Here is a 15402-nt window from a genome sequence, read left to right as displayed (position 1 = left end):
GTCTGCACAGTAGATGGCCATGGGGTGCGGGGAGAGCGCAGCTGCGAGGTCAGCGGGCAGGAGGTGGAGGGTGTGGGCTGAGGCGCCGTTCTGGATCCTGAGCTTAGAACAGGCATCAGCACAGTCCTCCCCAGCCCTCCTTCCCCACCCTGGGTGGGTCAGTTCCTGGCCAGTGGTGCTTCAGAAAGCCACCCAATCAGGCTGTTTGTTCTTAGTTGATGGCTGGACTCCTGCCTCCGACAGAGGAGTGAATATCTGGACCCTCACCCCCCTGGCAGCCTCTTTTCCCCAGGCTCTCCCACCTCCCAGGACCCCCAGGCTTTCTGCTGGTCCCTCCTGCTTCCCATCCCAGCGACTGACCTCACACATTTCTGGTCACTGGGGAGTTCCAGCGTCATCACCTGCCAATCAAGGAATGTAACCTCTCCAAGATCTCAGTTTCCTGTGTGTAAAATAGGAAACTCACCTCTTCTGGCCACTGAGAAAAAGAGTGAATCCAATGCTAAGAGAACAAGGCTTCCTCTCAGGATGAAGAAAGCTGGAAAGAACGTTGTTCCCACCTTAACAACGAGGAAAAGCTGGATGGGTTAAAAAACGACATTTACGGAGCCCATGAGATGTCTGAGTTCAAAAGGCAACTAAGTAAACCAAATTCCAAGGAGGAGGAAGGCCCTCAAAGGCAAGGTGGGACACACAGTGTCTCTCCTTTCGCCTGGGAGAAAGATGAGGCTGCAAACAAACAGGTGGAAAGTAAACTAAAAGCTTAATGAAATCTCGGAGGTCAAGGGTGGGTCAGCGTGGAACAGTAGGCCCCTAGGCACTAGCTCACTTTACTTGTAGGCTCTTCTTCTTGAGCCTCCACTGGGTGCTTGCGAGAAAGACTGAGGGCAGGGCCGCAGACCGACGGGAGTCTCCTCTGACACAGGATAGAGGAACAGGCACAAAGCCCTGCTTGCTTCCCTAGACCCCTTTCTCCTATAAAATAAAAGCCTTAAGTCATTGAAGGAGAAAAGGTAAACCTGGGAGATGGTGGGAACCCACCCCCCAACAGGACATAGGAAAGAACCATCGCTGCTGGAAGGAGAGTAGAATGAAAAATCCTCTACCTCCGGGGATTGCAAGAAACATCTTGGGTCCAGAATTCCACACTGATGCCAGGAAGAAGACTGCACAGCTGGGGAATGGTAGAGCAAGGGGATAGAATAGAGAGCCCTGAAGTAGACCCATCTGAATAGAGTCTGATCTTTGACAAGGGATCAAAGGCAATACATTGGAGCAAAGACAGTCTTTTCAACAAGTGGTGCTGAAACAACTGGACATCTACATGCAAAAAGATGAATCTAAACAAGACCAACACCCTTCACAAAAATTAACTCAAATGGATTATAGACCTAAATGTAAACCACAAAACTATAAAACTCCTAGAAGACAACATAGGGAAAAACCTAGATGATTTTGGGTATGGTGATGACTTAGATACAACACGAAAGACGCAATCCATGAAGGAAATAATAAAGCTGGATTTCACTAAAATTAAAAACTTCTGCTCTGTGAAAGACAATGTCAAGAGAATGAAAAGACAAACCACAGAGTGGAAGAAAAGAATTGCAAAAGACGTAGCTGATAAAGGTCTGTTACCCCAAATATACAAAGCACTAGCAAAAGTCAACAATAAGAAAAAAATTAGAAAATGGGCCAAAGAGCTTAGCAGACGCCTCAGCACTGCCATACAGATGGCAAATAAGCATTTGGAAAGATGCTCCATCTCATACATCATCAGGGAAATGTAAATTGAAACAATACTGAGACACCATTACACACCTATGAGAATGGCCCAAATCTAGAACACTGACAACATCAAATGCTGGTAAGGACGTGGAGTAACAGGAACTCTTGTACATTGCTTGTGGGAACGCAAAATTGTACAGCCACTTTGGAAGACAGTTTGGCGGTTCCTTATGAAACTAAACACACTGTCACCATAAGATCCAGTCATTATGCTCCTTTGCATTTACCCAAAGGACTTAAAAACTTATATCCACACAGAAACCTGCACATGGATGTTTATAGCAGCTTTATTCATGATTGCCAAATCTTGGAAGCAACCAGGATGTTCTTCAGCAGGTAAGTGGATGTATAACCTGTGGTACAGCCAGACAACGGACTGTTCTTCCACACCAAAAAGAAATGAAATACCAAGCCATGAAGACCTGGAGGAACCACAAATGCATATTACTAAGTAAAAGATGCCAAATCTGAAAAGGTTACATCTGTTTGAATCCAACTATTTGTTATTCTGGAAAAGGTAAAATTATAAAGACAATAAAAAGATCCGTGGATGCCAAAAGCTGGGAAAGGAGAGGGATAAATAGGAACATTGAGAACATTGAGCATTTCTAGGGCAGTGGAAATACTCTGTGTGATATTATCATGATAGATACATGTCATTATACACCAGTCCAAACCCTTGAAATATGCAATATCAAGAGTAAACCCTACAGTAAACTATGGGCTTTGGGTAATAATGATGTGTCATTGTAGGCTCATCAGTTGTAACAAATGTACCACTCTGGTGGGGGATGTTGATAACAGGGAAGGCTCTGCATGCATGGTGGACATACAGGAGATACATGGACAGGGAGTACATGGGGCATCTCTATACCTTCCTCTTTATTTTTCTGTGAACATAAAACTGCTGGAAAAAAGTCTTTTTTTTAAAAAAAGTAATGAGTGAACTAATAATTGATATAAAATAAAATCACAAAGAAAGAATTGATACAAATGAAAGCAGGAGAAAAAGGGAAAAAGAACAAATCAAATGAACAGAAAGCAACTAGCAATGTGGTAGATACATAGCCAACCACACTGATAATTAAATTACATGCAAATGGTCCGAGGATTCTGCTTTTAACTAAGATAGATTAACAGTGAACATATTTACCCTCTTGCCTAAAATTTAAAAACTGAACAAAACACACACACAAAAATGGTTTTCAAGACACTCCACATTAGGCAACAGAGGGCAGTGATCCCCAAGAGACAGGGAACAGACAAAGTGAAACCTATCATTGCTCAGGCTTACTCCCTTAGGAGAGAGCCTGACTGTGGTTCAGGAAAGGCCAACCCAAAAAGCCAGAAGACTACAGGAGATGAGGAGACATTGCTGAACACCCAGAGGAACTAAGGTAGCTGGAGTTGGCAGCAGAGAGTACCAGAAAGGAGAGGGCTGTGCAGAGAGAGACTCGGGTATTCTCAGAGGATCCCGTTAATGACTTTGACAGGGTACTGATGAGTGCGTTACTGTGAGGGGAGTATCAAGACTGAGGAAGGAACCAGCCGTAAGGATTAGAGGGAAAAGTACCTGGCACTCACAGTAACTAGGAATAGTGCCTCTTCCCACCTCATAAGCCCTGGGGCATTGGGTAGAATCCTCAGAAAGGTCTTCCTCAGTGTTGAGAAGCAGTTATCCCTACAGTAAACATGACTGGTCCCACATAATATGTCTTAAGAGGAGGACCTGAAAGGATCAAATTACTTCCACGAACCTAACGATCCCAGTGCAAAGCTCAGGAATATTTATAGGAATTCGAAACTATCCAACACTCAAGAAAAAAATTCACAATGTCTAGCAGCCAATAAAAAATTATTAGGCATTCAGAGAAGCAGAAAAACACGACCCATCATGAAGAGAAAGAAATCAATCAACCATTTGAAAATAACAAAGAATTGATACACATGTTAAATTTAGCTGAGAAGAACATTAAAATAGTTATTGTAACTGCATTTCATAGTTTCAAAAATTTAAGTAGAAATGTAGGCAATATAAAAGAGATATAAATCAGATTTTAAGGATGAAAACTATGATGTCTGAAGTGAAAAAGTACACTGGAGGAGATTAAGAACAGATTAGACATTGCATAAGAGATTAGTGAATTTAGATAATTTCTATTGCTATGTTTTCAAGTTCACTAATCTTTGTCCCTACAATGTCTAATCTTTTGTTAATCTTATCTGGTAGATTTTTTATTTCAGACATTATAGTTTTCATCTCTAGAAGCTCACCTTGAATTTGTTTTATCTCTTCCATTTCTCTGCTTATCATGTTTAATTTCCCCCCAAGCTTTTAGAATTACTGTTTTAAAGGGGTTTTTGTTGGTTTGTTTCTACTAATTCTATCATTGGTGTCAGTTCTGCTGACTTTCAATTGGAAGATTTTCTTCCTCCTTATGAGCCATGTTCTTCTGTTTCTTTACATGTTTGGTAACTTTTATAGGATCCCAGCGATTGTATTTTGCTGGGTGCTGCATATTTGTGTATTTCATAACTATCCTTCACCTTTGGAACACAGAGTTCTCGGAAACAGTTGGATACTTTCAGGTCTTGCTTTGTTGGGCACAACCAGAGAAACATTCAATCCAGGGCTTTAATGTCCCACTACTGAGACAAGACCAGTCTGATTACATTACCCAATGCTTCATGGATTATGAGGTTTGCAGCCTGGCTGGTCATAACAGGTACTTTTTACGTTCTTGCATGATTCTAGGTATTGTTCCCTTTTATCCATTCAAGGGATTCTTTCCTCCCACACATGCACTGAACACTACAACTGAATACTTGAGGGGAGCCTCTGTATTTTTCTAGAATTGTTTTTATCTGCATCTGTTATTCTGCTTCCTCAAATCCTAGCTCTGTCTCTTCGAAGCAGGGAGCCCACTAGGCTCTGCTTGGTTCCCCTCCCTGTACCACAGCCTGAAAACTCTCTTTAGGCAGCAAAGTGGGGCAATGATGGGGGTTACCCTGTCGGTCTTCGGCATTTCAGGCAGCACTGTGCTCTATTTCCTGATGTCCAATTTCTTGAATCTCATTTCAGATGTTTTGTCTGAATTGATAGTTATTTCATACGGGAGGATAAATCCAGACCTGTTACTCTATCTTGGTCATGGTGTTTTTTAAAAAAAGCATTTAAAACAAAGTGTATACTTGAAATTGTATTATTGAACTTGAAATGTAAAAATAATGGTAAATTCAGAACTTGAAGTTTTTGTAATTAGAAGAAGAAAGTTTATTATGTCCCGGAATTTGTGATTTGTCTTTCAGATTTTCACCTACATGAAAACACACACACACACACACACACACACATACACAAATACCACTGCCAAGAAAATTTTTCTGTTTAAAGGGAAAGGTAGGGCCTTTCTGTCCTACCCAGACAGGCTTTGTTCTGCGTCCTCATCAGAACTTAACAGGAAACTTTTACAATGTCCAGAGCCTTGATGTCCTGCACGTGAAGGAGAAGACTGTCCTCATATTCCTTGCAGCAAGAACCCATTTAGGTGGCAGCAACCTTGACTTCCAAATGGGGCAGTACATCCACAAAAGGAAAATGATGGCATCCGTATCATAAGCCTGGAGAGAAGTTGGGAGAAGCTCCCATTGGCAGCTCGTGCCACTGTTGTCATTGCAAACCCAGATGATGTCAGTGCCATACCCTCCAGGAACCTGGCCAATGAGCTGTGCAGAAGTTGCTGCCACCACTGGCATCACTCCTGTTGTGGGTGCTCCATTCCTGGAACCTTTTCTAACCCAGCCTAGGCAGCTTCCCGGGAGCCAAGACTCCCAGTGGTTACTGATCCCAGGGCTGCCCACCACCTCTCACAGAGGCGTCTTACATCAACCCGCCTACCATGGCTCCCTGCAACACAGACTCTCCTCTGCGCTGTGCAGACGTTGCCATCCCGTGAAGCAACAAGGGAGCCCGCTCAGAGGGTCTAATATAGCGGATGCTGGCCTGTGAATTTCTGTGCATGCGCGGCACCATCTCCCGTGGACACCCATGGGAGGTGGCGCCTGATCTCTGCTTCCACAGAGATCCTAAAGAGATTGGAAAGGAAAAGCAGGCTGCGGCCAAAAAGGCTGTGACCAAGTTGGAATTTCAGGGTGAATGGATGGCTCCAGCTCCCAAGTTCACTGCTGTTAATCCCATGGTCGCAGACCGGTCTGAAGGCGAGCAGCAGCCCCTGCTGAAGACAGGGGTGCTCACCCCGCCAGAGGACTGGTCGGCAGCCCTACTGCTCAGGCCACTGAACAGGTGGGAACAACCACAGAGAGATCTCCAGTTGTTCTTCCGTAAACCCTGCAAACGGAAACAGGTTGATGGAAAATAAACAGTTTCAAATAAATAAACAAGTAAACAAATAAACAAATAAATGACTAGAAGGAAAAGTAGAAAGAAAGAAAGGTGGTAGAGGATGGGCAGTGGTCATTAATCAGGGAAGGGGAGAGGGAATAAAGTAAGAGCTAGAAGTCTGTCTTAGTTATCTCTGGCCCGTGCAGTGGGAGAGCCAGGCTGGGAACCAGGAGGCCATGGTTTAGCCTCTGTGATCTTGGGAAAGACCTGAACTATTTAAAATTTTGTCAAATATCAACTTCGGTTGTTACTGGGAAAATCCTATTAAACAATAGATGAAAAATTACTCCTACGATGCCCGCCACATAGTAAAGAACACAATAAATATTAATTCCTTCGCTTCGCCGGGTCATTTATATGGTTCGCAAATGAGCACCATTTCAAGAGATACCTTGTTTTTCAATGTAGGTTTTATTATTATCCAGGTATGATAAGGCCAACTGATCAGGAGACAATGGCCTTGGAGAAGACTGTCCCCAAGAGGAGGGACACACTCCACTGCACAGGGCTGCACAGAGAAGCACCAGCGTCAGCCAGGAGGTCAGAAGAATAGGAAGAAAACAGAGGCGAGGGCCTTTATTGCTGTTTCTTGTGAGAAGGAACAAGTGAGGCGGGGTAAGCAGGCTTAGAATTGCTAGTTTGAATAATTTCAGCAGGTTCTAGGGTAGAGGGGCTGTCTCCACTTGTTTGGTACCTGACCCTGGGGTGATTAGGGCAGGTGGCTAGTGGTCAAGGGTGTGAGAGCCAGACAGGGGAGGATGTGTATAGGCCCTGAATTGGTCATTTTGTATATGAAAAGCATCACGCGTGAGTCTTTACTATCTCTAGGAATTAGCTATCTCTGAGGGCGGCAGACTCTCCGGGGGCAGCAAAGCCCCCAGATGTCAAAGCATCAGAAATACAGAAAAAGGCATGTTAACACATCTGGTCACAGAGATGGAGTAATGGTTTGTCCCACTATGTCCAGACTTGGCCCTCCCCTTCCACAACGCCCAGACGGTCTGTGACTCCGGGAGAGAGCTGACCTGGCTGTGGGCCAGAAGCCAAGGCCTTCCTTTGTGCCTATGTCTGCTCCACAGCTGGGAGTCTGGGCCCAGGCCAGCGGTGCCAGAGGCCGGTTCACCCTTAGGGAAAAGTGCCACCTGGTGTTTGTCCAAGTAATTAGCTTAACGCGGGATGCTGGGTGTTATTCAAGCGTTTCTCATCAATAGGTAATGAATTACTGATGATGACTCCCCAGATTAAAAACAACAGAAAAGAAGAAACTTCCAAGCCCCAGAGGGTATTATTAACCAGTTCATCCCCACCCACGACGGGCCCTGAGTGGAATCCCTTGCACTGCCCAGGCAAGCGGGTTCGCCCCGGGAACACTTAGGAGACCCAAGGCCATGTGCACTGACTGGTGTCTTCTGCAGGCTCTCTGCCCCCTGGCTCCTCTCCTTTTCACTGATAACAAGGCTGCTGAAGTGCAGGGGTTGACTGAAGCCTTGGCAACATCCTGCTTCTGGAATCTGAGCTCTATCAGATGTTGCACAGCCTCCCAGCCCCTCCCCAGGTAATAAGAGCCACTTCGCCTGCCCGCCCAGGTCTGCAGAGCAGGGCAGGTGCCAGTGCCTGGCCCCACGGAGGGCAGGGTGGTTAGCACACTTGGTCCATGGGTCAGGGCTGCTCGTTTAGGGCCCTGTGAGCCCGGCAGCTTTATGCAGAGTGCACTTGCTTTCTTGTCCACAGCCCAAGGAAGCTATTTAATAGAAGGTCCCACTTAGTCCTCTGCTTTTTCAAGTTTCTACCTGGACATCCCACTCTCACCTCAAAGTTATCAAAGATAATATTTCTTAGACACAGAGGAGACTGTAGACATGACTATGTCTGGGACCCCTTAGAGGCCTTCAGATTCTGTAAGTCCAATCAAATTGTCTGCAAAAAAAAAAAATGGAGAATGTATATTTTTGTGATTTCCATCCCAGTGGCAATCATATTCTCAAGGGGCCCCGGAGAAGCCATCAGATACACCTCTTTCTCTGGCCTGACTCCATCTCCTGTCAGTGCTTCTTGTTTCTACTCTATGGAGAATACTGAGATGCCCCTGACCCCCAGTGCTCACCTGTCTGCTCGCCTCTGTCTGCACCTTTACAAGGCTGGTCCTTGCCCCTGTCCCCCAAGGTACTCTTTTCTTCTTGTTTTGTTTTTGGGGGGGGAGAGAGGTAATTAGGTTCAATTTTATTTATTTATTTATTTGGTGGGGAGGTAATAGGTTTATTTATTTTAACAGACATACTGGGAATTGAGCTCAGGACCTTGTGCATGCTAAGCACGCACTCTACCCCTGAGTTACACCCTCCCCTCCATCCCTCCCTTCTTAAATTTTGAAATTAAAATTTTTTTTCTCCCTGGTATTTAAACAGGCTTAAGGGTTTCCTCACTGGAAACAAAACAACAATGACATCTGTCATCTCTGAGTGTCCCTGTCGTATCTCTCTGCCAGACATGGCCTGCGTGTCTCTACCCTCTCTTGCTTGCTCTTTTCTCTATTGCAATGTCAACCGCATGTCATCTCCGAAATTCATCGCCAGTAGCCTCCCTCCTCCTGAGTTCTAAACCCACAGTGCCAAGGAGCAGTATAGCTGATGGATTAAAGAGGGGACGTCTGTGATCAGCCAATCTGGGGTCAAAGCCTGCCCCCCGCCACCACCCATCAGCAGCTGTGTGATCGCCCGCAACTTATTTAACCGTTCTGAGTTTCCTTCTCCTAAAATGCGGATGATACAATACCCAAAACATGGGCTGTAGTGAGGGATGAATAAGACCTGTAAAATCTTTAGCACTGTGCTGGCATATGATAAATGCTCCATAAGCCTGACCTATTGTTGTTTGCACCTGTACCTCCCAAAGGTACTGACACTCACATGCCTAAAACTGAACTTGCCTTTTTTCCCTGAACTTCTTCCTCCTGGTTCCCCGTTTGTGATTGAAATTTACCTGCAAAGGCTGCAGGAACTCGGGCCCCTTCATCACTTCGGACACCCTATGTCTCTCTGACTTCACTCTTTCCTCAAGAAGCCACTCTCCACACGGTAAAGTCAGATCATCTTATTCCTCTCAGTAAAAATCTTCAATGGCTCCCTATTGCCAACCAGATAAAACCCATACTTCTTAGCTCACCATACAAAGCCCTCTGAGCTCCCACCCTGCCCCTCTATTCCAGGTCGTGCCCACCCGTCTCCCACCCATCCTAGCCCTACTTCCTCCCCCATGTTCTCCCCTAGCCAAACTGCCTGCAGCAGGCCGCTGGGAGCCCTGCCACTTAGATGCTTCCTTCCTGTCCTTCCTGACACCAGCGGTGCCTCATCCCTCCAGACCTGCAGCTCCACACCGCCCCCTGCGCACCCCCGCCCCTGTTCTCCGTCAGCTCCTCAGCGCTGCACACCGCCTTCAGGTACAGCTTCCTGGACAGGCTCTGTGACACTTCTGTGCCTGTGCCCTGAATGCTTCCTCCCTCTATATCTGTCAAATCCTTATCCTTCAAGTTCTGCTCCCAGGGTCATGGCGAGGTGAGGCCACGCTGCTTCTGCAGGCGGAGCTGGCCCCTTTCACTGTGCTGCTCTGGCCCCAGTCCCAGTGCCCTCCTCTTCCACTGGGAGGCCTTGTTGAGCAGCAGCCTCCCCCAGCAGCTGGGCTCCTCCAGGACAGTGAGGTGCCCTCCCCCCTGTCTCCAGTCCTGCTTTGTTCTCTCCTGAGCACTTGTTAAATCATCAACTGGCTAGAATATAAACTCCATGAGGGCAGTTTTTGTCTATTTTGATGCATCCCCAGAGCCCGGACTAGTGACTGGCACATAGTAAGGGCTCAGTAAATATTTGTTGACTAAATTGTTGAATCAGAGATCAATTTTACATTGTCTAGCTTTGTATCCCCCAAACATTGCTTGGCTTTCCTAGGTACTAAGCATGTGGTTTTGAATGGATGGATGGATGGACGAATGAATACTTTATCATGTTGCTAGCTTATTTCAAAAAGTTCAGACACTAGTGTTGGATTCAAAGTTCTCTATCTTCTAATCCTATACACTCAATTTTGAATCCTGTGTCTCAGCACCAGCCCTTATCTTGAGCTTAGCTGCTCTGCTCACTGCCCTTAATTATATTCCAGACACAGTTCTCTGCACACCCCTGCCCAGACTCCAAGCAGAAAGACTATTTACCCATTTATTCAACTCATATATATTAAGCACTTGAGATAAGCCAGTTCCACTTCTTTTTGTCCTTTTTTCCTTCTTTTCTTTCCTTGTCCTCAAGACAAGTTGACCCTGACCATTCAGGCCCATGTGACTCTCCCATTGGGTACTAATAACCCATATTTTATCACCTCCTCACTGGCATTATTAAACATAAACAGGTATTACACATACGTAGATTTTACAGAAGATTGACTTTTAAAAATCAGCACTTCCGTTCTTTTTAAAAATTGAATTATAGTTGATTTATGATGTGTTAATTTCTGGTGTACAGCACAGTGATTCATATATATATATATGTATATATATATTCATACATATATATATATATATACACACACACATACATATATATATATTCCTTTTCATTATAGGCCATTATAAGGTATTGAATATAGTTCTCTGTGCTATATGGTAGGACCTTGTTTACCTATTTTATACATAATAGTATCTGCAAAACTTGAACTTCCAATATATCCCTTCCCACCCCCTTTCTCCCCTGGTAACCATAAGTTTGTTTTCTACGTCTGTGAGTCTGCCTGTGTTTTGTAAATAAGTTCATTTGTGCCCCCCTGTTTTTTAGACTCCACATATAAGTGATATCATGTATGGTTTAAAAAAACAGCACTTTTAACATTTCAAACACTTTGGATGGAAATCTACTTTTTTTAAACATCTTCCCTGTCTTCTTAAATAGAGTACTATCTACAGAATGTCTATCTAGCCCTTATAACCCGGGATCATCAGAATTCTGTGATGTGGTAGTGTGCTAAGAGGAGTAACTGGTAAAGAAAAGGGCATGAGTTTTGGAATTAAACAGTCTTCACAATGACCCCCCCTTTGCAGTCCCCGGGGTCTCCTGAGGTCATCTCCTGCTCTCTTTTAATGTGTTTCTAATCTACAGTAGGCTTAGGAATCAGATGATGAAGTTTATTAGAAATGTTTTTAAACTAAGGGTAAACGATGTCTTAAGTGATGGCTGAGAGATTCTCCTATTTATAAAGACTATCTGTTTTAAAGCATAAATTTTATGCAATCCATTTTATTGATTACAGACCCTTCTCACTTAACTCCTGTCTTGAGGCATATTCAGAATTTTTGAGGCTAGATAAGTGACTTCTTAAAAAGTGTACTGATAGTGCATGTAGCATTTTATATATTCTCTCTTGTTGTTAACTGTCTTTATGTTCACATGTCATAACTTGTTAATCAGATTACTCCCTGATTAGATAATCAACTTCCCAAGGGCAAGTGGTATTTTATAGTCATTTAGTCATCTGCTAAGTATTTTTCAAAATAACTACTATGTGGAAAGATCTGTGATAGAAAAGAGAGAAATACATGGCATAACGTGATGGAAAAGAGGTAAAGATGTGGCATTTACACATCACTGAGCAGAGAGATACAATAACCAATACAAGGTGGAAGGTGAGCATAAAAATTCAGAGAACTCAGTGAGGGGAAGAGAATGTTCTCTGGTTGGGAGAACTGGGGAAGGCTTTGCCTAAGAGATGCCATTTGGGTTGGATCTCGGAAGACAGGAAGAATTTCAGTGGATAGCATTCTAGGGTTTGGAGAAACTGTGAGAATGGGTAGGAAGGGATACCTGCATGAATTTGTGTAATGTCGTCACACTGTAGTCCTGAGAGCCCCCAGTACCTAGTACCCACCTTCCCCAGCTGAGTTGGGAACAAAGGGGTACGTAAGACCAAGGAGTAGTAAATGGAACCCCTCATATTACCTTCAGTACTGATTAAGGCTAAGCTGGAGAACTCGAGTCTAGGCAAGAGCTGAATAGGCTGCTAACCCAACCCTAGAATAAGGCTGACTCACTTTGTGACAGACAATGGGAGCCAGGTTATATAGACCATCATTCAACTCTTATCTTTTAAACCTGAATACCTGAGATTGTCAGATAAAAACAAAAAATAGATGGCATTTGGTGAACTTATTATCTTCAAACAGAGTTTATTTTGCACTAACCCTCTTACCAACAAAAGCACCACATGGTAAGGTAGCTAGACAGAATAAGCTAAAGTGAATTAAAATCTTTTTTTCATGAAAATCCATTGAGAATTTGTAGATCACATGGGGGTTTATTTGAGAGTATCATAACTAGAATTAGAATTCCCTGGCCTGTGGTAACTTTGAAGGGTCTAAACTTCAAAGATGACAGAGACCTGCTTTTCTAAAGCTCTGTATTTCTGCACCTGAGCATTGATTCGGGTGGACTGACAATTTACCTCAGGAAGCTGGCCGCACTCAGGAAACAGGTGAGAGGTTGGTGAGGGGTTGCCAAGAGTGAACAGTGAAGCCTGGCAGCTGGAATGGGTTGTGTGAAGATCACGTACATTGACATATAATGTCCTCTGAAGAAGTATAAATATATAAGGGAGAGAGAATGGGGACTAGGGAGGATGAGGAAGAGGTGGTGAGGGGAGAGTGAGGGCTGTAGGGTTGAAATTCCTGGACTAAGGCTAGTTCAGTGTGGGTGCGCCCCCCACCCCCACCCCGCTGGGCTCCAGCTGCCCAGATTACCTCATTATACACCACCTCCACTGAACAGCCCTGCCATGTAAGCTACTTTGGGTCCCAGCCAGATTGCAGACTCTGCACATGGATCCCTAACCCTATCCACCACATGAGACAACTAAGTAAGAAGAGTGCAGATATTCATATAAATACTCGGCAACTGTTCAGTGCGATTGGGCACCAGCCACTTTCTGGAATCCTCACCACAATCCTGCAAGACTGGCTTTATCATCCTCTCTGCTGTTTAGGCAGGGAAACAGATTTAGCCGGAAGCAGACCTGCTTGAATCAGGTTTGGGACCTAGGGCCGCAGCCTTGGGTGGTGTGCTCTTCTGGCAGTTTCTAGTAGACTGGGGTTAGGAAGTGGTGTCCCCTCTGTTAGGGGAAGAGGGGAAAGGGTTGGCTGTGGGGGATTACAGGGGGCCTGGGTGTGTCTGGTTACTTGTGGGGTCATTTCCTGGACTGCGTGTGAGTTTAAGTGTGAGTGTGTATGTGGGTTGAGGTGTGGGTATATATGGATATTTGTAGGTTAATTTTTGGACTATGTGTATTTGAGTATGTGTGTGTGGTAGGAGGTTAGTCCTTTGGCCGTTCAAATATATGTGTGTTGGGGCTCCAGTGAGAGCAAACGGACTTGAATTTTGTGCATGCTGGTGTGTGTGCATGAGTATGTGAGTTTGAGGGTGCAAGTATGTTCGGGTGCTGGGTTGGGGTTAATTCCTGACAATGTGTGATGTGTGAATGAGTGTGTGTTGGAGGGCTGTCACCTCCTGGGGTCTGTATGGGTACCAGTGTGTCTGCGCGCGGGCGTGAGTGCGTGTGCGTGTGCGTGTGCGTGTGCCCGGGTGAGACGTGCCTGGGGGCTGGAAAGAGGCCGGCCGGGCCCCGCCCTCCGCTGCAGGTGGGCCGGGCCCGCGGCGGGGCCGGCCGCGCTCGCAGCTCTTGGCTCGCGGCCGCGCCGGGCTCGCTGGGCTGGGCTGGGCTCGGGCTGCGGGGCGGCGCCGGGACAGGAAGCGGAAAGCAGCAGTGCGGCGGCGGCGGCGGCGGCGGGGCTCTGCTTCTATCGGAGCCCAGCGCAGGCCGCAGAGCCGGGGCCGCTGCGAGCCGAGACCGCGGGCCGCGGAGCCCGCACGGCCGGCGCGGAGGTGAGTCCCGTCTGAGGCCCCACGCGGCGGGGCGGCGGGCGCGGGGGCGGACCTCCTGCGGGAGACGCCCCCACCCGAACCCCGCACCCTGCGAGCCCCCTGCGCCCTCCTCTCGCCGCCCCTGCCCGGACTCAGACCCCGGTTCACCGCCCTCCTTCCGCTTCTGGCTCGGGGCTCCCTCCCCTCCCACGGACCGCACCCCGAGTCGTGCTTCCCGGGACCCCACTCCTTTCCCATCCCCGCGAGGTGCTCCCCTCCCGCCCCGGCGCCACGCTCCCAGCTCACACCACTTCCTCGGTCCGCGCATTCCCCCCCCCACGCCTCGGACGCCCCCTTCTCCCCTGGCTGCACTTTGGGGTGCGCGTCCCGGCCGGCAGGGAGTGGCCGACCGTTCCTGCGGGCACCCGGACCGCGGTACCGGCCGTACGGGGCGGGGGCCGGGCCGCCCTGCGCTTCCCGGGAGCCGGACGCGCTCCGGGGTTCCCACCCCGCCGCGGGGCTCGCCCCGGGAACCGCCTGCGCCCGGGGGCCCGGCCGGCCCTGGGCCAGAAACCCGCACAGAGCTGGCCTGTGTTCCCACCCCGCTTACAGAACGAGCCGGCCCTGGAGGCCGGGGGGCGAGTCCGGTTGCGCATCGGAGAGCGCAACAGGCAGGTAGGAGTTTACTTTCAAAAACGCCGGGGTGGAGCAGGAGGCGTCCGGCAAGTCTGCCCGAGGTGTCCGGTTGGAGGCAATCTCACCGCACCGGGGCAGCCTTCGCCACCGGCAGGACCTCATTTCCTCCTGCAATCTTTCAACTGCCCCAAGCTAACGTAGCTCAGAGAAGTGTGAAGCTTTATAAAAATTTAAACGCGTCGTTGGCGTGGCGGAGGCAGGAGTGGGGCGGAGCCGTGGCCTGGCGGCCAGGAGATGAGCTGGTAAGACTTGCAGCCCAGAAAGCTGTGCTCATTTTCCACTCTTCAAACCAGGTGTAACGCGCACCCGGCCAAGGTGGTGTGAGCTCGTTTAGCTGGTCGTTAATAGATGTTGGAGCGCTTTGTTGTGATGGTTGTGTGTCTGGCACGTGCATTTTGTTAAACCCCCTTTGGGGGGCTTTGGTTGGAAATGCAAGTATTTTTAGCCACATACTCCAAAAGCTAGCAAGCTGTAAAGAATCCAGCATTTTCACTAGTGTGTTCAGAAGTTTTGCAGGGTTGATGGAAAATATAACCTGTGTCACCAATGAACAGTACTAATGAGCATTCTTCCAGTGGGTGGATAGTTTGATTACACGGCTCCTAGGCTCTTCAAGTGAGGTGGCAG

At 47.2% G+C, this 15402-nt stretch overlaps 1 protein-coding gene and 1 pseudogene across 1 annotated transcript in view; both read left to right on the top strand.

Moving 5' to 3' along the window:
* Positions 1 to 4476: 4476 nt before the first annotated feature.
* LOC116281842 (small ribosomal subunit protein uS2-like) lies at positions 4477 to 15099 on the top strand (annotated as a pseudogene).
* The window catches only part of VANGL1 (VANGL planar cell polarity protein 1), a 48590-nt gene continuing 47072 nt past the window's right edge, over positions 13885 to 15402 (top strand). The window contains exon 1 of the mRNA XM_072967951.1: positions 13885 to 14100. The gene's annotated coding sequence lies outside the window, so the exon portion shown is untranslated. The remainder of the gene's footprint in view (positions 14101 to 15402) is intronic.

This window comes from Vicugna pacos, chromosome 9, assembly GCF_048564905.1.
Source record: "Vicugna pacos chromosome 9, VicPac4, whole genome shotgun sequence".
In the NCBI taxonomy this organism is placed as follows: domain Eukaryota; kingdom Metazoa; phylum Chordata; class Mammalia; order Artiodactyla; family Camelidae; genus Vicugna; species Vicugna pacos.
Note: the sequence above shows the minus strand (reverse complement) of the source record. Positions and strands in the feature narration are given on the sequence as shown.